Source organism: Lissotriton vulgaris, chromosome 6 (genome assembly GCF_964263255.1).
Source record: "Lissotriton vulgaris chromosome 6, aLisVul1.2, whole genome shotgun sequence".
Taxonomy (NCBI): Eukaryota; Metazoa; Chordata; class Amphibia; order Caudata; family Salamandridae; genus Lissotriton; species Lissotriton vulgaris.
In genome coordinates this window covers 1410209644-1410233567 of record NC_141694.1, presented here as the reverse complement: position 1 = coordinate 1410233567, position 23924 = coordinate 1410209644, and the positions used below count along the sequence as shown (strand labels likewise).

The 23924-nt window shown below is 48.8% G+C and overlaps 1 pseudogene; it reads right to left on the bottom strand.

The window, feature by feature from the left end:
• Positions 1 to 496: 496 nt before the first annotated feature.
• LOC147708939 (uncharacterized) overlaps positions 497 to 23924 on the bottom strand; it is a 40047-nt pseudogene continuing 16619 nt past the window's right edge.

Genomic DNA, 23924 nt, shown 5'->3' with positions numbered 1-23924 from the left:
TTTTTTGGAAAGCTTTGGAAGAGAGGGTGGTTCTGATTTTAGACTCCATGAACTGTATTTCAATAAGTATAGTGTCTGCTATACGTTTAGCCGTCTGAATAATTAAAATCAGCCAATCTCTGGTACAACGCCATGCTATCATTGCCCAGTTTTTTAGAAATTCTTTGTCTGTGAGGAACAATCTCTGGGTATTTGTCACTATAAGGCCAGTAGGAGCGCAATCATTGCGCAAATACTGTGCCATTATTGTGCCATGCAGTGCTGTGCGGGTCTGTGATTTTTTAAGGCCCAATAATTTGCCCCATTCGTCCTCATTAATGGAGATAATAGTAGGTGTAGTTTCAACTAGATCAGGATGTTCTGCTAGTAAGTCGTCTTCAGTGAAAGAATGACCATGATTCTCAGCCATGGTTCAAGTTAGAGAGAGAGAGAGTGGGGAAAACGAGATGAAGGCTTTGTATACAGATAGGAGAAAGAGCAGGGGGCTCACCCACCCTTAGTGGTAGCCCACGCGTACAATATAGTAATGTCGCATGTACACAGGGTCCGCATCCAAACGACTGCTCAGGAAACAACAACAACACAACGGTAGGATAGGACCCGGGGGAATATTTAAAGACCAAACTCTGGGAACAGCCCCCAAAGATACAGAACAACAAAAGAGTACCAGAGGGTCTGAGAAAAAGAGGGTTTGTAGTGTGCGAAAGTCAAACAGACAACATAAGACCCCTATACTAACCTACAAAAATGGTATGCAATGACATCCTAGTAGATGGTCAGAGATACCCATCAGTCACCACTCGGAACCGCCCTTCATCATCTGGGATTCTTCCAAAACCATCCACACAGATATGTTCTTTTCAAGCAGAAAGAGACCAAGATGTTGAATGGATCTCTTCTACTGAAAAAACAGTAGTATGGTATACCACTTGTCGAGACCAGTAAGTGGTAGAGTGCGGTGTGACTGGGGGAGTGCAGTGCGAGGAAAAAAGTGTGTGAAAAAATAGAAAAATGTGTTTACAATTGGATGAGGGAGTATAGAACAGAATTTATTTGGGTGATACTCACTCCGCCAATATTAAAACATTTGTTTAGACAATGGCTTCCTCCCGGAGAGAAGCACTTCCCAGAATACGCGGAGACTCCACGCTCTCATGTCGGCCACCCCACAGGACCTGCCGCGCGCTGGCTGCATAGCCCTAGATCTCAGGCAGGCGTTTGACTCCTTGGCCTGGGATTTTATGTTTGAAGCTCTGCGTCGTTTCGGTTTCCCGGATGCCCTGATCAAATGGATTTGCCTGCTATATACGAACCCAACGGCTAGGGCACGCACGGGCAGATACACCTCGGATAGCTATGGTGTTCACAGGGGCACCCGACAGGGATGCCCGCTGTCGCCACTGTTGTTTGTGCTTACACTAGAACCCCTGGCGATTGCACTCCGATACAGGGCGGCGGAGTCGGGAATAGTAATTGGGGACAGCCATAACCTGCTCTCTATATAGGCCGACGATATCCTGGTGTTCCTCCGTAATTTGCAGGATGACCACTCACAACTGGCGGCCATCTTTGACCGATTTGAGAAAATATCTGGCCTGGCCATAAACCCTAGAAAATCATTGGGTTTCTATTTTCGGAACGGGCAGCGACCCACCCAAATACAGTTTGGAACTCACGAGATCCAGGTAGCACCAACCACGTTTAAATACCTCGGTGTTAACGTATTTCGAAGCCCGGAAGACCAGATAGATGGTAATATACGGAAAGCAGTCAATGGCCTTAGAGGCAGCGTGAACTTTTGGACATCCCTGCCCCTCTCTGTAATGGGCCGAGTGGCGATATCAAAAATGGTTCTACTTCCTAGAATTCTGTATTATTTCGTAAACTTACCAGTATTAATCCCGCGAAGTATTTTTGCCACACTAAACACACTATTAATAAACCTTATATGGGGGTCGGGAAGGCGGCGGATAAGCCTTAAGAAATTACAACTAAACACCAGACAGGGAGGCCTGGAGGTACCAGACCTACAAAGCTACTACTACGCAAGCCAACTTCAATGGCTGTCACGGTGGATGGCGGGCAGGAACCTACAAGAGATTGCTCTCACGGCAGACCAACTGGAACCTGGAGTTCTTCACTCCCTTTTATTGCCTACGGCTAAGATCCCCAGAGACGGCCACCCCCTATTGCATGTAGCCTTGAAATGCTGGCAAAAGGCGTTGTCGTATACGGCGGGAACCACTCCTTACGCAGACAACATCCCCCTCCTGGGACTCCCGACGCCGCATGGGACCCTGACGTGACGCAGATTACAACCTTGGTTGACGGCCGGGGTAGACAGAGTGGGAGACCTGTTTGGGGACGACACTCTACTTGATCATGCCTCTTTCGCACAATACACAGGCGCCCCACAACGCTTATATCTTCTGCACGCCTCGGTGACCCAATATGTCAGACGCACCTGGGCCCCACAACGCACCAAGCCTGAACAACACGAATTAGTTCATCTCCTTCATTACATGGGGACGGGCGGACACCTAGTGAAGTGGCTCTACGTGGGCATCAGGGAACATGCGACTTTGCCCCTCACCGCACTTAGGGAAACTTGGGCTACGGACACAGGGCAGATCATCTCAGACGGGGATTGGAAGATCATCCTGGGTCATCACAGGAGGGTGTCCAGAAATGTTAAATTCAAATGTATACAAGCCATGGTTCTACATAGGGCGTACCTCACCCCCCAAAGGCTCCATAGGATGTTCCCTGCCACCCCCCACACTTGCCCTAGATGTCAGGGAGACGAAGCACACATTCTCCATATGCTGTGGACATGCCCGAGAATCCGCAACTACTGGGGGACGATTAGACACATATTGTACACTATAACAGCCCTGCAGAACCCGGCGGGGGCACTATCCTGCCTGATAGGACACAGGAAGAGGCCTAAGAATTGTAAGGCGCAACTGAAATTTCAGGATTTAGCCCTCTTGTTAGCCATCAGAGTGATCACCACGAGATGGAAATCGCCCAGATCCCCAAACGCAGAAACATGGCGATCAGATCTGCTGAAATGGGGAAAGGCGGAAACTGCTGCGCTGCGCAGGGAAGAGGAGAAGGGCCTACGCAAATATCCAGTTGCGCAGGACTGGGAACGAATGCTGTTAGACCTAGACGATGTAGACCTAGAAATGACGCAGTGAGGTACCTGTAGACTGTATGCCAGATGTACGGATTGCCTACAAACATGGGTATTTAGACTACTGTAATGGTCAACTAGGCCTGAGGACAGTAATATTCTCTGGAGAAGCTACAAGCCAATACATCCAAACTTACAGTGTGTGCGGAGGACGCAGCTGGGAGACGGGGTGGGAGAGGGAGGGAGTTAAGGGATAGTTCACATACAGGCGATACTGCAATTTGTATACTAAAGATAACTGATGTAACAGAGAATTACTCGAAAAATGTAAGATAAGACGAAAAATAAGAGCATGATAAATAATACGCCACAGTTACGTTACAGAAAAAGGAAAAGACTGATATAATGTAAATGGAATAATTGTACCATGTAATATCTGATACAGTCACGAATAAACAGTTTAAAAAAAAAAAATACATTTGTTTAGACAGTTTAAGAAATGCGCTGTTCAGATGTGGAACCAGGTCTACATGTTTCAGCAATACGTGGACAAAGGTGTCCTTTGAGGGAAGAATATGGCCAGCCAGCTTCATTTCTAGGCAGCAAGGCATGCACAATTAATTTCCTCTTCACGTGTAGTGCCTTGGCAGAAAGCTTCGTCCTGCACCCACGCAGTCCTAGCCTGCCACGCCCCAGCTCAGTCAGACCCAATTATCCAATCAGCATCAGCAAAATATGAGAAACCTTGACAGACAGCCATGCTGATATCACTAACGTATGATGCAGTGTCATCATGATGCCTGGACCAGCGTGGGTGTGCTTGAGAAGACACACCAGGTAGCGACCCTGAAGGGCAGGTACATTTGTTTTTATTAATTATCGGCCCCCGCACTGACTGAAGAAAAATGTTATAGCCCCGGCCCTGTAAAATAAGTGACAGTGCTGAGCACCGGATACCACCGGCACAAATGAAGCACTGCTTTACTACCAATAGCTCACTATTTCTGCCCTCCTAAAGATTGCAGAAATCATATTTAGATGTAAAGATCAGGCTGCTTACCCTGGAGGTGTGGCCAGCCTTCATGGAGGTGTACACCTCCTGCATACCCAATTTACTACCTTGCCTTGGTCCAAGTGCACCTGGGGCACGGGGGTTGTGTCCTCCTCAGGGGAACAGCCCAGATGCATATCAGAGGCAGTGCAGGCTTTGAAGCTCACCGCTCTGATGTGTCACTTCACTACCCCTGCTTGGGAGGAGGAAGGTGTGACCTCCTTCCTGCCCACGCCTTTGTTCTGACACCTGGGAGTGCTCACACTGCCTGGCAAGAGGTCAGAAGTCTGGCTTGACAGCAGCTGGGGTGGGAAAATCCTGGCTTGCCACCCAAAGCACATGTCAACTAGGGTAACCATGTGGGCAAGTGCTAGGTAGTCACCTGTTTGCATGCCAGCCTTCCTTTGACACCAGTTCCATGTCAGCGGAGAGAAGGCATGTTGTTTGACATCAAACTTGACATATTTAGGTGCTACCGTAAGGGAGCTTGCAACCCGGGTATGCCTGGGTACATGTCCCATGTTATCCCATGGAACACCTATCACTTTTAGGGGCCGATTCCGGTCGGAAGGGCTCCGAACAATGGTCGGAGCCCTTCCGACCGAACCAGAATGTGTGGCCCGGATTCCTTTCCGACCAAGCCATTCTGATGGGCTCGGTCGGAAAGGAATCCGACTCAGATTTCTGGATTGCGGACGACAGGCTCGGAGAGCCCGTCCGCTGCCCGGAAATCCCTTAATACTCCCCCGGCCACCTCTCTGCGACCGGGGGAGTACGATGGCCGTTTTTCAGTGCCTTTTTGTGCTGGTTTTTCCGGCACGGAAAGGCAGTCGGAAACTGTCTCTGGGGGCCCCCAGCAGGACCCCCATGGGTGTGAGGCCGCCGAATGGCGGCCTGGGGGCACCTATGGTGTCCCTCCATTGTGGTGCCGGCCACAGGGTGCAGGGATGAACTGCACCCCTGCATTTCACAATAGAGGCATGCATTTTTCTCGGAATGCATGCTTCCATTGTGGAGCGTACGAATGCGACCGAACAGGGTTCGGTCGCATCGTACTTTCAGGGCCGTAACCGATGACAGCAGGTCGGTCGGTTACGACTCCTGACCGACCGACATCGGAATCTGCCCCATAGTGGTAAAATCAATAGAGAGACATATACGCTTGCACTTACATGTCTACACTCTTAATATACTGCACCCTGCCGTCTGAGCTGAAGAGAACTTCTATAGGGGTGACTGACGTATACCAAAAGCAATGCTGTGACTTTGTCACCCATGGTTAGGACAAAATCGAAATGGAGCAGTGAACACGGTTCCTGCAGTCTGTAATGGCAGGCCTGCTGTCATCTGTTTACCTGCGTTACTTCAGGGTGGCACAACCAGTGCTGTAGCCCTGAGTACCCCTTTACCACCCATGCCCTGGGTGCCACAGTAAGACTTACTAGGGTCTTATAAGGGCGGGGGGGGGGTAAAGTCCATGCCAATTGGGGATGCCAAATACACATGTCACTTCTGGGGAAAGAGCACTGGCACTGGATCCTAGTTAGCAGGCTTCAGTGCACTGTCAGAGTCAAAAACCAGTATCCAGTAGTCCAAATGGGTGCAAAAAGTGGATAGACGTCTGCAAAACACCCTGTTTCCTAACACCCTGGGAAGCCAATGTTGTGGTGGCCCATTCCTGCACACAGGAGAATGCCCTGCCATGAGCAAGAAGTGCCTCAAATGCGGAAAATTGAATCATGATACCACGGTGTGTCAGTCAACCCCAATGCCAAAACCAACCAAAAGAACCTGGTGAACACGATAGAGCCCCCAATGAGCACTCGTTCAGATAATGAAGCCATTCTATTCTCAGGCAAGGACCACCCCAAAGTGCACAGTGCAAGAAGAGGGACAGACCCTGAGGACGTAATGGACACTGGGGTGTCTATAAACATCAGGAGTTTTTAAGACTATAAACAAGAATCCCAAGCTCCGAGCAACCAGCGTGAAAATATATGCATACAGCAGTGCTAAAACTTCCTTCTGGCCAACATGTTTACAACTTATATCAGTTATGAAGGGCGTTCCACTCACAACAATATATACATCACTAAACAAGCCACTGGCATGGTGCTCAGTTGTCAGACTGTTGAAAGAATTCAACAAATACAGTTTATGGTCAGCCTATGCACAGTCTGGATTAGTTGCTGGAAGAATTCCTGATATTATTCCTGCAATACAGTGCTTGAAGCAGAAGATGCTGTGGCCATTGACCAATCTGTCCAGTCAGTGGCCCTGCCCCACTGTCTATGGCTTTAGAACATCTCTGTTCTAAAGTAGGGGAACAGCTGAAGAAGTAAGAGGCAGCAGACATCATCGAACCTAGCCATCAAGCGAGAATAACACTTGACCTCAACAGTTGACCTTGGATATAGAATTAGATTCTGCAACTCCAAAAGTACCAGTTCACCATCATGTTCAAGTCGGAAACTCAGAACCCATCAGATTTCTTTTCCCGCCTTGCACAACAGAGGAAAAAATGATCACCGCTGACATTAAAGAATATGCAAGTGATGTAGTGGAACAATCCAGACCATTACAAATGTCCAGAGCAGGTGAAAATCTGTCCCCGGCAATCGGATTTGCTGCAGAAAGACCCAAAGTCGACGCATGACCAGCGGATTGATCGCACTTGAAATTAGCATACGATTACGATGACAGCTGAATGAATTGATGTTTCCGACCGCCGCAATCACAAAAATTGATGAATGGGAGAGCCGGTGGAAGGGCTGTTGTATTCTGTTCACCGCTGTAGCTCCGGAAGAGTAATGGCGGTCGAAAGCAACCACACAACAAAACTACCAAGTGTGGCCATTAATCTGGCTCAGCCTCAAAAAACACCTAACACACCCCAATGGCACATCCCCATGGCAAGTAAAAAATACAATTCCCAGGTTAACCCACACAACACACCTGACATGAATACTCCATTGTGACCCACCCACGTAGCTGAGTATAAAAACAGCCCCTTCCCTGACCATAATCCTTTGCACAACTCCACAACTGAAGGGCCCAACCCCACAGCACAAAGGCGAGGCAAATCTGCACACATCACACCCTCACAACCACGCACACACCACACACATCACCACCACCACCTTCACAACTGCACTTTTCCCACATTTGCACATCACACACCATGTCACAGAAGAAGATGCCCAAATTCACTGACAATGAGTTGTCGGTGATGGTAGATGAGGTAATCAGAGTAGAACCACATTTGTTTGGAAGTATGGTCCAACAGACACCACTAGCCACAAAAAATCAAATGTGGCAAGGATAGTCAAAAAAGTCAATGCAGTAGGGACCACCCCGCGCACCCAGTAGGAGATCAGGAAGAGGTGGAATGACCTTCAGACCAGGGTGAAAGAGCATGCCAACAAGAACCATGAACTGGCTCAGAGGACTGGTCCTCCGATTCCACCATGAACATTCACAGAATTGGAGGAGGAGGTGCTTGCCATACTGCATCCAGAGAGTCTCACAGGAATACATGGGGGAGTGGAGGCTTGTAAGTACAAACAAATGTCTCCCATTACACTGCTATGTACTGTCTTGCACAACTACAAAGCTACACTTCCTAGGCCCAAATGGACTCATGTGCAACACACACTTCCCAACACATGTCTAATAGATCTAACATTTACTCCCTCTGAATCACCCCAAAGGTAGCTAGCAACATTCCCAGAGGGGCATGTGTACAAGCAGCCATCACTACAACTCCCACCCGGCCCTCTTGTCCCACAGCAGACCAGGATGGAACACTCCTCACACCCACAACCATGTGGCAGCCATTGCATTGCTCTCTTCAAACTCACAGGTAGGTATCCATCAAAACAGGGAGGGGTGTTTGTGGGTGGAAAACCAGCACTACAACTCCCACCAGGCCCCCTTATCCCACAGCTGAGCAGGATGGAGAACTCCCCCACCCACAATCATGTGGCAGACATTGCATTGCTTCCTTCAAATTTACAGGTAGGTAGCCATCCTAACAGGGAAGGGTGTTTGTGGATGGGAAGCCAGCACTACAACTCCCACCAGGCTCCTTGTCTCACAGCTCAGATGGATGGAGCACTTCCCCCCAGCCAGAACCATGTGGCAGGCATTGCATTGCTCTCTTCAAACTTACAGGTAGGTAGCCATCCTAACAGGGGGGGTGTTTGTAGGTGGGAAGCCTGCCCTACAACTCCCACCAGGCCTCTTTATCCCACAGCTCAGCAGGATGGAGCACTCCCCCCAGCCAGAACCATGTGGCAAACACTGCATTGCACTCTTCAAACTTACAAGTAGGTAGCAATCCTAACAGGGAGGGGTGTTTGTGGGTGGGAAACCTGTACTACAACTCCCACCAGGCCCCCTTGTCCCACAGCTGAGCAGAATGGAGCACCCCCCCCCCAACAACCATGTGGCAGCAATGGCATTGCTCTCTTCAAACTCATGGGTAGGTAGCCATCTTATGCTCTCTTGTGCCACTCCTGATCAGGATGGAACATTCCCCCATCCAAGAGCCATGTGAACCTATTCCCTTCCTCTGCTCCACTTCACAGGGAGGTAGGGATCTTAACAGGGAGGGGGGGGGTTGTGTGTGGGAAGCCAGCACTATAACTCTGACCAGGCCCCCTTATCCCACAGATCAGCAGGATGGAGCACTCCCCCCCAGCCAGAACCATGTGGCAGACATTGCATTGCTCTCTTTAAACTTACAGGTAGGTAGCCAACCTAAAAGGGAGCAGTGTTTGTAGGTGGGAAGCCTGCACTACAACTCCCACCAGGCCCCCTTGTCCCACAGCTCAGCAGGATGGAGCACCCCCCCAGTCAGAACCATGTGGCAGACATGTCATTGCTCTCTTGAAACTTACAGGTAGGTAGCCATCTTAACAGGGAGGGGGGGTTTGTGGTTGGGAAGGCAGCACTACAACTCCCACCAGGCCCCCTTGTCCCACAGCCCAGCAGGAAGGTAAACCACTCCCACTCATAACCATGTGGCAGCAATTTCCCTCCACTGTGTCACAGAACAGGTAGGTAGACAGTGCATGCACCCTGCCATTACTCTCATAAAGCATGGAGCCATATAACCACACCAGCCCTCACATGTCACCCAAATTAGCATCGTTCCAAAAGCCACATCCAGTGTGCAGACAGCTAAGCATACATAACAGTCATTGAAATCAAACTTTGACTCACCAAGTCACATGTTGAAGAAATTCAGTGCCCTATCATGCACAACACTGAATGTTATGTGTAAATTCCATGGTGTCAGAGCATGAAGGCCCATATGAACACAAAACATGCATAGTCAATAGGAAAAAAAGTAAAGTACACCATATGAAAAAGGTATGCATAACATTACAATGGCTAATTCTTGCTCAGATGAAACGTCTTCCATGCAGAGCAAACCTAAAAGACGCATCACATAAAGTTGATGTGCCGCAAGTCGTTAGATGATGACATGTCCTTGTAATCACACAATCTGGACGTGGAACTTGGTATCTATATACATGTCACACCATGGACAAGTAATATATGTAGCTCCACATCATGTCATGGTGCTCAGTAAGCATGGGCGAATTTTGCGAATTCGCGATCCGCGGATTTGCGAATTCGCGATCCGCAAAATTCACGAATTTGTGCGAATTTTTGTTTTTTTGCGTGTTCGCGGGGTTTTTTGCGTGTTCGCGGGGATTTTTGCGTCTTTGCGAGCCGCTTGCATAGCGAAGTTACCCATGCAGTCGTTTATGGGAGAGGGAGAGAGAGATAGATAGATAGATAGATAGATAGATAGATAGATAGATAGATAGAAAGAGAGAGAAAGAGAGGGAAAGTGAGAGGGAGAGAGAGAACGAGAGATAGAAAGAGAGGCCGGATCTCTGAAGGGCCAGATTCCTGAGTTACCCCTACAGAACATACAGCTTTTTATTTTTAGCAAAATGCATATGAAAATTGTGCTGTAAAAGTCTCTTTTAGTTTAACCCCTCCTGACAACTCAAAATGGGTGTATTTGCCATCCTCTCCCTTCTTCCTGTTTTTTATATCTGTAAGTGCTTCCTGATGAGGTTTAATTCCTTGGACAGGTGCCTCGTTGCCTACTTGTAACTATTCTCTGACCCTGCTTCAAGGGTCAGAGCAGGGTCAGAGAATAGTTGCAAGTAGGCAACGAGGCGCCAGGAAGCAATTAGCAGCAGGTGTCCAAGTTGAAGTTAATTTGTTTGTAACCCTTTTGTAAAAGGTTACAAAGAAATTAGGTTCAACTTTTGCACCTGCTGCTGTAACCCTTGCTTGGCTGAAAAATCGTCCCCGCTGATTCGCGAATTTTACCGCGATTTCGCGAGATTCGCGGATCGCGAAATCGCGGAAAATCCGCAAATTCGCCCGCGAAACTGATTTTACGCCCACCCTTAGTGCTCAGTACCTTGCAGCCATACAAAGTGATTTCAATGTAAACTGTGTGGTGTATTACATGTAATATCCAAACCTCTATCACCAAGCTTGTGGAGTACACTTCAATTACCATTACACCTCTGTTCAACAGGAGATCCACAAGCAACTGCTGCAGAACACAACACCGACCTGTAGAGCCAGTCCCCCACCCCCCCCCCGGAACATGAACTCTCGGATGCAGATTCCCTACGTTACTCGCATGAGGAACAAGAACCTGGCCCATCTGGACTGCCTGGGCACACCACGTCCCAGTCCCCCATTGTCCCCACCACCACCACCTCAGCAACAACAACACTGCGGACCCCTGCTGCAACCACCTTTGCGGCCTCAACCACCATCAACAGTGCTGCCTGCAACACTTTCCATTTTAGGAAGAAAGGGAACCCTATGTGGATCTAGCTAAACATAGGGAAGTAAATTAGGGAAGAAAGTTTAGATAGACAATATGTCAAAAAAGAAATACCTTTCTAAAGTCTGCAGTCACAATGGACTATAAATTAACAAACCACCTTATTCAAACATAAATGGCTATAAACTCATACATTAATTCATCATGCCTTTCCAGTGTGTGGGCCTCCCCACCACTTCATAGTGTGACACTATGCTGTGTGAGGATGATCTGTGTACAGGACCAATGTGCCACTCAGGACAGTTTCACAATTCGTTTTATGTGATTTTCTTATACTAGTTTGCAGACATGGTTGCTTATGTGCAGTACATATGTTTGAGCAGCACAGTCCTCTAGTTATGTTGTTTGCATTTGGGTTTCCCTGAATTGTGCTCTGTAGGTGAAGGCTAAGCTGTATGTGTGTTTGCTGAGGTACTGCTACCCTTCCTGAGTGTGATGTTATATGTGTTCTGTGATGATTTGTGTTGTAGGAGTTCATAGTGGGTCACTCAGATATGTATGCTACTGGTTTTGTAGTTGTGCACACACTGCTTGGTGTGCATGCAGTGCTGTCAGTGTATGTTGCCTTGCACTTCCTTGGTGTGCATCCCCCTGATGTCCAGCTGAGTTTGCTATGTGATGGATTGGCATGTGCCTCTGTTGTGTTGTTCTTGCAGATGTAAGCCGTGTTTGGCCTGTGTTGGCTCTTTCTGCTGACAGGTGCAATATGTGTGTGATGTTATACTCGCATGACATTGTGTGTGAGTGTTGGACTTGGCCCTTCTGGCAGGTTCACCCCTGAACTTTTTGCCTGTTAATGTTACATCATTATAGTGATTTCTGGTCTTTGCGCACTTTAGCAATGTGGCACAGTGTAAAGTGCGTGCGCTCTCTGAGTGCATGTGTGAGAGTGGCCTGCCCTAACATAGGAATGCATGGGGAATATGTGTGTCCATGGTAATTTCTTATGCGTGGGGAGTGCAAGGTTGAGTTTGCTATGTGTGTACTCGTGAGATTGAATGCTGCGCGATGATGTGTGCGGCGTTCATGTGTCTAGTGTGGAAGTGCCACTTCTAGAAGTTGACCTGTCTGTGCAGTGACTGTCTGGCTTGTGATTGTCTGGAGTTGGCTGGTGTGCCTGGCTCCAGAAGTCAGGATGGGTCTGCCCCGGTGGTGAATGGGGAGATCGGCATGTTGATGGCAGGGAGGGGCTGCGCCTGGGACCTGAATGGGGCTGGGCTTTCCCTGCACAATGCTGGCTCCGCCCCCTGTGGTGCGACTGATGACCCTAGCCTGGCCAGTGAATGGGGAGAGGGGCTGAGCAGCAGAGTGCTCCAGAACCAGCTGCGTCTGGTTTTGCCCCCACCCTACACCCTAGAGACAAAGGGATTTTGTGTATAAAAAGAGGCTGTGACCTCATGTTCAATGTTCTTGTGTCCTGATACTTGAATCTACCAGGGGCGTGCTGCTGCTGGGGCCCAGGGGAAGGCCTGCTTCCCTGGGCCCTGCCCAGCCCCTGGATTGCTGATGGACTTGGTTGCTGGGGGCCCTTTTCTTTCTTTAGGGGTCCTCCCTTGGGGGCTTGCTAGTATCTGTGCCCCCTGGCGCCTGGGAAGCACTCTTTCCTAAACTGCCCTGTTGCTGAGGGAGCCTAACCCTCTTAATTTGATATTAGCAGGTGCCAACCCTGCAAATTTCATGATTCTCGTTATTTTTAATTTAAGGGTGCCACCCCTTTTTTATGGGTGCCTTAAAGGGTGTCCACCCTGTTTCTACGTTTATTTTGTTCATCGAGGGTGCCTACCTCTCTCTGTGCCCCGAAAATCACTGCCGCGGCCCTCGCGCCGCAAAGAGGAAGTCAGGCACCGTAGTGCCTGACGGTGGGCGGGACTTCTGGTTTGCGAAGGAAGTCCCGCCTGCCGCCGCCACGCTGGGATTGTCCAGTACCCGGCCGGGAGAAGAGACTTGCTGCCTCGGAGCCGAAGGCTCCACACACAAAGTCCTGGTCCCGAGATGGGGGACCGGGCAAAGCCCGGGCGAAGCGGGCGCATCGAGAAGCCGGGCTCCCATGAGGAGAGAGCCCCGCCACACGCTACCACCGCCCACCGAGGAGGAACCCGCGCCAGGAACCAGCAGTCGGGTGAGTGGGGCCCTTGGTGTAGAGAGGGGGGTGTAGGGGCACATTGTCTGTGCCGGCCCCCCCAGTGGTGCTAGTTTCGTTTTAGGCGGCATTTGGTGGTAGAGCGGCCCCGGATGGCAGCGGGCCGCTCCCACGTGGCTCAGCATTGTTTCTCGAGCCCACGAGGCTCAAAGGGAGTTGTTTATTTCCGAGCCCATATGGCTCCAAAGGTTGCCCGAGCCAGAATAGCTCCACCGTTGGGGCTTAGGGGGCCTCTAGAGCCCGAGGGGCTCCCCCATTTTCGGCCCCATTACAGCCAGAGCCGGAGTGGCTCCTAGGGGGCCCAGTTCTGTTAAAGCACCAGTGTTTGGGGGCATGGTTATTTTAGGAGCCAGAGTGCTCCAATAGTCACAGTTGTTTAAGAGTCTAGAGGGCTCCCATGTACGCAATATGGATTTCTAGAGCCAGAGGGCTCCAACCTTTTGCTCAGTCTTTCTTCCAGCGGGCTAGTGAGAGCCCTGTCGCAGTTTTGTCCCCAGCTGCCCAGCAAGTAGTGGGCAGCTGCACCTTTTAGATTTTGCTTCCTAGGGACTTGCTCTATGTGACTCAGGAGTGATGCGCACTCCTTCATCCCTACCTTGGCCTTCCACAGCTGCGCAGCACTTATTGCCAGCTGCAGCTTTTAGGCCCTGTTCTTGTCCCTCAGCTGCCCAGCAAGTAGTGGGCAGCTGCTCGTTTAGGTTCTGACGCAGTGGCACAACCTGGACTTTGATGTGATTTCTGCCCTAAATGTGGTTTAGGTGCTATTATGATTCATGTGCTATTGTTTTTTTGGGTGTTTGGAAATGTACTGTGTGTAGTATGTTTTGCGCACCCTGTGTTCTGGCCTATACCTCTGAATGTGTCTTCATGCATCATGTGTAAAGCTTCTGGCCTATACCCCTAAATGTATTTTCATGCTTAGGTGGTTGTTTTTCCTAGTATAGTTATGCTAGTGAGTTCATGGTTCCCTGCATGATATTTTCCTAAGTTGGTTAGGGTTGCGTAGGTGGTACTTACCTTTTACCAGTGGTTACTGGTTGTGTGCTACATTTACTCTTTGGTGCTACAATTGCTATGTTCTAAGTGCTATTTCTACAAAGTGCTAGTTCTACCAAGTGCTTATTCCTTACAGTGGTCCATGTGGCCCAGTCCTGTGTATATAATCCCTTGTAAATTTTGCCCATGCCTATGGCACATTGTAAAGTGTGTGTTCCTTATCTAATGTGTTTGGTAAAATACAAAGGCTATTTTTGATATAACCTTGTGTGGAGTTCCTTTTGTGGGGGGCCTGGGATGTTGTTGCTGGTGGGTGCGTGCGCAAATGCTTTACACATCGCCTCTGAGATAAGCCTGACTGCTCGTGCCAAGCTACCAAGAGGGTGAGCAGGGGTTTTCTTGGCGGGTGATTTCCCTGCCCTGAGTTAGAATGGTGGTTTCTGCCTGGTTGTGGCGCAAGCCTCAGCCAACTGGAAATCGCCATTTCTAACATTGTTGGTCAGCAGTGGGAAATTGACTTGTGTTTGTGCAGTACCACAGATACAACTGGCTTCACTACAAAACTCTGCATTTTAGATAGTCACATGGAAAGGGATTATTGTTTTTAAGTTTGTTCTAAATGTAATTTCTTTGGAAATATGTTTCTTGTGCACTGTGAGTTAGGTGACACTCGCTCGGGAGGGTAGATAATCCCCCAAGTGCAGTGTGAGTTTTCTGGATTCACCAGTAAGGGAGTAGGGAGCTTTCTAAATGAATGAGTGTGAGTTCTCTGGGATGGGGAGCTTGCTGAATACTTTCTGAATTGTGTACTCCTGTTTTAAGCTCAGACACTTAGGTTCCTTGTGTTAAACTTTTCTCGAGTACGTCCGCAGAAGTGGAGCCTGCTTATGATTTCTGTGGTCTCTTTAGATACAGTATGTTGGAGTTGGTAAGATTCTGGGAAGAGAGTGACATAGGGGATGGAGTGATTCCAAAAGGAGTGGCTGAGGTGTCTTCCAGCTCAGCGTGGTAGGAAGAGGTTCAGTGTAGCCCTGCTAGGTCTCGGTGTAGGGGCTCACGTCCTGTCTCAGAGGAGAAGGAGTGGGTGGGACTGCGTGTCTTCAGGTGCCCGAAACCCAGTCTCAGGGCCTGGATTGTTTCTGAAGGGAACATCAGGTCGGGGGCCTAGGCTGTACCAATAGGTCATTTGAGGAGGATCTCCCAGAGTGTCTAGAGAACGTGGAACATCTGTAAACAGGGGTCCAGCAGTTCTGGTGACTGGCAGTACCGCTCCAGTTGGGAGGGTGCAGAAGTCCAGATGGAGGGGTGCGAGGGGGAGACCCCCTCAGTGGAAGAACCAGTGGGTCAGGGGCCAGCCAGAAGGGTTGTGTCGCCGGGGAGTGACCATGGTGATGCCCCTTCTGTCCTGAGTGACAGGAAGACTTGCTACATGACACATTAGTGATGTGTCACCCTCAAGGAAGTCCTGGTGCCCCAGGCATCTGTTGTCATACAAAATGACCCAGACCAACAAGGCACCTAGAAATTCATTGTTTTTATGTTGTACCAAATGTTACAATACTTTTGCAACTAACTCCTCTATTTTAATTATTGAGGTAGGACGTACATCCATGTTGTGCCATATTAAAAGAATGCCCAAGCCCTTAATATAAAATATAACAGTTGTGAGACGAAGAATATCACACACCTTAGTGTCGCACTCAGACAAACATGGAAAAAAGTGTGTGAGAGCAAGATGGCGCCTCACGGGCGCACCACCAACGGGAACCTGACAGGTACTCACCAGGATTGCCCTGATCTCATCATTGGCACCATCAAGCTCAAAAGAAATTGTGTCCAACAAACAAACAAATCAGAGTGTTTGTGAAAGGGTGCAGTGTGAAAAAACCACAGACAACACATATAGTGTCAAAAACAACATATAACCCACAAACAACACAGATATATGCCTTTATTCTGTCTCTTTCGTGTTGGTTGTGGAATCTAAAAAAGTGGGTATGGCTACTCCTTATCCAGCCATACTCTACTTGCCGACATGTTTCATTGCCATTAACATTTTGGCAATTTCTTCAGGGCATCAAACATTTTAAGCCACTGCACTGGACATACGTAGTCTTCACAACTGTAAAAAACACATATACACCTGTTTTATAAAACCCTTGGAAAAGGGCGGACAATTTTTTTTAAAAGTGAGTGGTCCCAAATGTACACAACTACATATTATTTACCCTTGGTCGGCCAACCAGACTCCTTCCAGCCGACAAGGCGAAACCCTTCTGTGTTTCTAGGCGACTCCAAATGTGAGTCCCCTTAAGCTCCCTTCAGTAGATTTCACTGTGGGGAATAAAATCATATAAACCTTAAGATGTAGAAGGCACTCAATGAACTTCTATACAGCTTGAATAGTCCAATTTTTCTTAGCTACAAAGCAGCCTAATCTTGCACCCTGTCTGCTTCTCTTATGCCCTCCACCTTGTTAAGGCAACTACCACACACCCTCTAATTGGCAATTCGAACGGTCAGTGGCAATTATTAAAAAACAAGCTTTTTGCTTGTAAATCCTGAAATATTTTCCTGTGCTCCCTGTTTACAACACTGATTAACACTGTTTAAAAATTCTCAGACCTCCGGTGTCACTTTATCTATACCACACACGATCCGAGTTTTGGGAAAGGATCAGCACTTTCCCATGTATCTCGTGTTGGCCTGCTCTCGGACCCCCCACTCCTTACCGATAGGGACGCTTGTGACCACCTGTATCATCAACCCGTATTCCTTCACTGGAGCCCGTCTTCTTTTTGAGCAACTCACAGTGTATCTCACGGGATTGAATTGCTCCGCTCGAAATCCCGCTCGTAATCCCGCGAGATAGATCCGGCGCCATCTTGGTTTGGGCCAATGCCTAATACATTCTATGGCCGCCCCGTAATCCCAACGCTCTTGCGAGAGTTCAGTATACTCGGGAGCACTCGTATTATTTATTTATCGATGCAAAAGGGATATTGCGAAATATATTAAGTCATTTACTTAGCAGTCATTGATTATATTCATGTGGAGAGGTAGCAACCCATGACAACTTTATAACAGCCTTTCACCACATACATGAAGTGTGTCTATTTGCAAAGCAAGTCATTTAGATAAAGTTTTTCACAGTCAAGCTGTTGAAAAAAACAGCGTCCGATGAACATTGCAACTGCACCTCACTCCTTATTCTAAGGACATAGGCATGTTTTATATTGGATACATATCAAGTACCAGTCTTTAAGACCCTGTACAGACCATATAGCCATAGTAGTTCTGTTGGGTGCATATTGTCTAGAGTATTCGCTTTCAAACACCTCCACAAACAATAACAAGACCTAATCTCCAATAGAAGGATCAATGCACTATATGCCATATCAATTCTGTTGGGTGCATATTGTCTAGCAATTTCATTTCACTTTCAGACACCCTCACAGACAGTAAAGAGACCTAATCTCAAAATGAAGGATCAATGCACTTTGTGCCACTCCAGAAGTTTATTTAGCCCCATTCTTTCACTCTTTTCTTGGTAAATCCATCTGGCCTCTTTAGTGATGAGCAGCCGCTCCACTGTATTGGAATCACCTGTCACTTTTTCTAGCACCACCCATTTAAAAGTGTGTTTATTGGTGTGGCAATGTTGAACTAGCTTCGTAGTCAGCTTCCCTGATTTTATTGTGCTTAGATGTTCTTGGATTCGGGTTTTTAATTTGCGTGTAGTAAGTCCAATGTACTTTAGACCACACTCGCAGTCCAGTCTATAGATCACATTCATAGTATTACAATTACTAAAAGGCCTCAGATTCCATTCCTTGCCAGATTGTAGCATAACACTTGTTGTCTTAGATGTCAAAGGGCAAACTGAACACATTCCGCAGGGATAGTGCCCCACAGGAACAGTGCTGTTTTTAGCCACAGTGCTAACTTTTGTACGAGTATGCACTAGTTTATCTTTCAAGTTACATGAACGTTTGAAAGCAAACCTAGGTGGTGGCATTTTTAATTCTTTATTAGATAGCAGGGCCCAGTGCTTCCGTATAGATTGTCGTATTTTGGTGGCCAAAGGGTCAAAAGTCATCACCACTGGCAGGCAATCTTCTTTATCTCTGTGATTCACTTCCAAAAGTATACGCCTCGGTGTATTTAGTGCTCTCTTCCTAGCTTGTTTAATGACTTTCTTAGGGTAGTTTCTTTTTTCCAGTCTGTCACTTAGAACTTGAGCCTGTTCACTGTAAACCTCTGTGGTGGAGCAGTTTTTTTCTGTACCTGAAAAACTGTCCCACTGGCAGGTTATCTCGAAGAGCCCTGGGATGGTACGAGTCGTAGGACAGCAAAGAGTTTCTATCAGTAGGTTTTTGATGGACACTTTGGTCAGATGCCCCAGGCATCTGACCAAAGGTTATGTCCCTCGGTTAGGGAGTCAGTAGGCGGTGTTTCCGGATCTGGACGTAGGGGCAACTGTAAGTAGTGTCCTGAAGTTACACGAAGAAACTTCTGCCTGAAGAGAGGGAACCGGGTAAGCTGTATGGACGAGTACTGTCCCTGACCTGGGGGATTGGCCTGCAGTGGTTGCCTTGCTGCTGAAGGAGAAGAGATAGTCTTAGACTTTGTTTTCAACTTGTAGAAGTCCTGGTGAGCCAGGCATCTAACCAAAGGGTATCGTCCCTAGGATTGGGGAGCCAGGTCCAGGTGTTTGCCTGTCCTGGACGGCAGGGCGACTGTAGCCAGTGTCCTGGCCGGTTTGTCTTCTAGGGGTACCACTTCAGTTGGGAGGGTGCAGAACTCTGAAAGGGGGTCAGAGGGAGTCTGACCCCTGTGCATCCGGTGAATTTGGATCCCAGGTGGTAGACCAGTTGAGGGAGAGAGGTCCTGAACTGGTGGGAGAGTTGTGTTCTGGAGGGTGCTTCTCCTGGGAGAGTGCGCAACCCCAGAAGTAGAGGTAGGGTGGGGCATTCTTGCCGTGACCTCTGGTCAGCCTGAGGGTGCGGACCCTAGGTTGAAGGATCAGTGGTAGTTTGGAACTACACTGAGAAAGGGAGTGGAGAATGGCTTTTGAATGCCAGGGGTTACCACCCCCCACTCTGTGGATTGGAAAAGGACCAGTGGTATCTGGGTGGCCAAGGGCCTGGTCCTAGCCGTGGACAACTAAGGAGTACCAGTGGGGTAGCCTGGTTGGGCCTGAATTTTTTTAATGTATGCTTGTTGTGGAACAACGTGGCATAGAACCGGAGGGTGTCCCTGAAGTGCGGGCCCGTGTCCGTGTTCTATCGCCCAAAGCATGGAAGCCCATCACAGTGGTGATTGGTCTGCCCTGCGCTTTGGCTGGAAGGGGGCTGTGTTGGACTTGGCCCTTCTGGCAGGTTCACCCCTGAACTTTTTGCCTTTTAATGTTACATTATTATAGTGATTTCTGGTCTTTGCGCACTTTAGCACTGTGGCACAGAGTAAAGTGTGTGCGCTCTCTGAGTGCATGTGTGAGAGTGGCCTGCCCTCCCATAGGACTGCATGGGGAATATGTGTGTCCATGGTAATTCCTGATGCGTGGGGAGTGCAAGGTTGAGTTTGGTATGTGCGAACTCGTGAGATTTAATGCTGCGCAATGAGGTGTGCGGCGTTCATGTGTCTAGTGTGGAAGTGCCACTTCTAGAAGTTGGCGTGTCCGTGCAGTGATTGTCCGGCTTGTGATTCGCTGGAGCTGGCTGGTGTGCCTGGCTCCAGAAGTCAGGATGGGTCTGCCCTGGTGGTGAATTGGGAGATCTGCATGTTGATGGCAGGGAGGGGCTGCACCTGGGACCTGAATGGGGCTGGGCCTTCTCTACACAATGCTGGCTCTGCCCCCTGTGGTGCGACTGATGACCCTAGCCTGGCCAGTGAATGGGGAGAGGGGCTGAGCAGCAGAGTGCTCCAGAACCAGCTGCGTCTGGTTTTGCCTCCACCCTACACCCTAGAGACAAAGGGATTTTGTGTATAAAAAGAGGCTGTGACCTCATGTTCAATGTTCTTGTGTCCTGATACTTGAATCTACCAGGGGCGTGCTGCTGCTGGGGCCCAGGGGAATATCTGCCTCCCTGGGCCCTGCCCAGCCCCTGGATTGCTGATGGACTTGGTTGCTGGGGGCCCTTTTCTTTCTTTTGGGGTCCTCCCTTGGGGGCTTGCTGGTCTCTGTGCCCCCTGGCGCCTGGGAAGCGCTCTTTCCTAAACTGCCCTGTTGTTGAGGGAGCCTACCCCTCTTAATTTGATATTAGTAGGTGCCAACCCTGCAAATTTCCTCGATTCTCGTTATTTTTAATTTAAGGGTGCCACCCCTTTTTCATGGGTGCCTTAAAGGGTGTCCACCCTGTTTCTACGTTTATTTTGTACATCGAGGGTGCCTACCCCTCTCTGTGCTCCGAAAATCACCGCCGCGGCCCTTGCGCCGCAAAGAGGAAGTCAGGCACCGTAGTGCCTGACGATGGGCGGGACTTCCGGTTTGCGAAGGAAGTCCCACCCGCCGCCGCCGCGCTGGGATTGGCCAGTACCCGGCCGGGAGAAGAGACTTGCTGCCTCGGAGCCGAAGGCTTCACACACGAAGTCCTGGTCCCGAGATGGGGGACCGGGCAAAGACCGGCGAAGCGGGCGCATCGAGAAGGCGGGGCTCCCATGAGGGAGAGCCCCGCTACGCGCTACCACCGCCCACCAAGGAGGAGACTGCGCCAGGAGCCAGCAGTCGGGTGAGTGGGGCCCTTGGTGTTCCATTGTAGAGAGGGGGAAGGTTGCCCGAGCTAGAATAGCTCCACCGTTGGGGCTTAGGGGGCCTCTAGAGCCCGACGGGCTCCCCCATTTTCGGCCCCATTACAGCCAGAGCCGGATTGGCTCCTAGGGGGCCCAGTTCTGTTAAAGCACCAGTGTTTGGGGGCATGGTTATTTTAGGAGCCAGAGTGCTCCAATAGGCACAGTTGTTTAAGAGCCTAGAGGGCTCCCATGTACGCAATATGGATTTCTAGAGCCAGAGGGCTCCAACCTTTTGCGCAGTCTTTCTTCCAGAGGGCTAGTGAGAGCCCTGTCGCAGTTTTGTCCCCAGCTACCCAGCAAGTAGTGGGCAGCTGCACCTTTTAGGTTTTGCTTCCTAGGGACTTGCTCTGTGTGAGGAGTGAGGCGCACTCCTTCATCCCTACCTTGGCCTTCCACAGCTGCGCAGCACTTAGTGCCAGCTGCAGCTTTTAGGCCCTGTTCTTGTCCCTCAGCTGCCCAGCAAGTGGTGGGCAGCTGCTACTTTTAGGTTCTGGCGCAGTGGCGCAACCTGGACTTTGATGTGATTTCTGCCCTAAATGTGATTTAGGTGCTATTATGATTCATGTGCTATTTTTTTTTGGGTGTTAGGAAATGTACTGTGTGTAGTATGTTTTGTGCACCCTGTGTTCTGGCCTATACCTCTGAATGTGTCTTCATGCATCATGTGTAAAGCTTCTGGCCTATACCCCTAAATGTATTTTCAAGCTTAGGTGGTTGTTTTTCCTAGTATAGTTATGCTAGTGAGTTCATGGTTCCCTGCGTGATATTTTCCTTAGGTGGTTAGGGTTGCGTAGGTTTTACTTACCTTTTACCAGTGGTTTCTGGTTGTGTGCTACATTTGCTATTTGGTGCTACAATTGCTATGTTCTAAGTGCTAATTCTACAAACTGCTAGTTCTACAAAGAGCTAGTTCTACCAAGTGCTTATTCCTGACAGTGGTCCATGTGGCCCTGTCCTGTGTATATAATCCCTTGTATATTCTGCCCGTGCCTATGGCACATTGTAAAGTGTGTGTTCCTTATCTAATGTTTTATTTACAATACAACGGCTATTTTTGATATAACCTTGTGTGGAGTACCTTTTGTGGGGGGCCTGGGATGTTGTTACTGGTGGTTGCATGCACAAATGCTTTACACATCGCCTATGAGATAAGCCTGACTGCTCGTGCCAAGCTACCAAGAGGGTGAGCAGGGGTTATCTTGGCGAGTGACTTCCTTGCCCTGACTTAAAATGGTGGTTTCTGCCTGGCTTTGGCGCAAGCCTCAGCCAACCGGAAAGTGCCATTTCTAACAGTGAGTAGTTTGTGCATTGTGATACATTCAGATGTGTGTTGCATGTGTAGGTTGCATTTCTTATGTGTATGTCACATGCAGCAATGTGGATTCATGTTCATTATCTTGTTTTGAGTGCGCAATAGTGGTTTGTTCTCCTACTTTTGGCCTGTCACTTGTCAGGATTGTGCATGTGCATGCTTGTGGTATACTAAGACACCATGTTTACTTGATGACTGGTGTGGTGTGTATGTGTGTGTTAGCTGATTTGTCCCCTAGATCCCACTTATTTTCCATGATTGTTTTTTGATGATGCAATTCTTGTTTGTGTTGGGGTATGGTGTATGTGCATTTGTCCAGAGTGACAATGTTGTGTATTCCTGTTCTGTCTATGTTCACATTGCCTTTCCAATGTTTGGCTGCACATGTCTGGGCTTGTTGGACTTCTGTGGATGTTGTTTGTGAGATTTGTATTTGGCTATTGGTTTTCTGTCAGCATTGGTTCAGGCATCCCTGAGTGTGAGTCTGATATTTGTGGATGCACCACAGGGTGTGTGATTGATTGTCAGTGAACTCACAAGACATCATTTTCACCATTATGTGTGTTTCTCATAGGTGTTGAGTGTTGCAAGTGAGAGGTGGGTAGATGAGGTGTATGTGTAAAGGTCCTACTTGGGTTTGACAGTCAGGTAGTGTGACAATCAGCCATGTTTGTTGTGCTGATGACATACACATGTCAAGTAAGAGGACACAGATATGTGGCTGGTCACTGTATGAATTCTAACACTTTATATCATTCCTGTGCCTATGCATTGCTTGCATTGATGTATCCCTGAGTTGTTGCACAGAGGTCACTGTCGTTTAATTTCACTCACTGTGCCACCCATGTCTGATTTGAGGGCCTAAGGGTGGTTCGATATGTCCCTCCTCTTGCATGTGTTGTACACATGCTATGTGGCTTGCTCCATGGCTTTCCAGCATTGTCACCTTCTCTTTGGGCTAGCCCATTTATTGGCCTCCATTGCTGCTGACCTATGGTATGAGTATGTGTCAGAGTGTCAGTGTGGGGTCTTTCTGAGGGACTTCCCAAGCAGTGTGAACAGTTCAGTGAATGTTCCTATGCAGTGTGAGTCTTCATTTTTTAAAAAATTATTCTCCGTTTGATTCACATGAGTAGAAGGTAGGTGTGAGGAGGAGGGATGTCCAGCCCCTGACCTTCTGTGCAGGGTGTTACTCTTACCCCCATCTTCCCAGTCAATCTACCTTGTCCTTTGATGTGTGAGGTGGGAGGCCTGGCTACACCTGGCTGATAAATTGTGCAGGGGGTGACAGGAGGGGCACACAGCCTGTGCTCAAATGGGTCTAGGAAGTGTACTCTGGGAAGGGTGAGGGTGGAGCCCTGTGAATCTGCGCGGACCACCCATGCTTGGCACCGGCCCTGCCTACTACATTGTGCGCAGGTTTTTCAGCGTCTTCACTGATGTGGCGACTTCCCCGTGACATTGCAGTGATTTTGCGGTTGATGGGTGACCCGGATGCGGAGGTGTGGGTTTGTATCAGGTAGGACCTGTGTGAGTACACTGGGAGATATGTTCCTGTCCCCACCAGAGTGTCTGATGTGGACAGGAACCGTATGTCAGCACAGG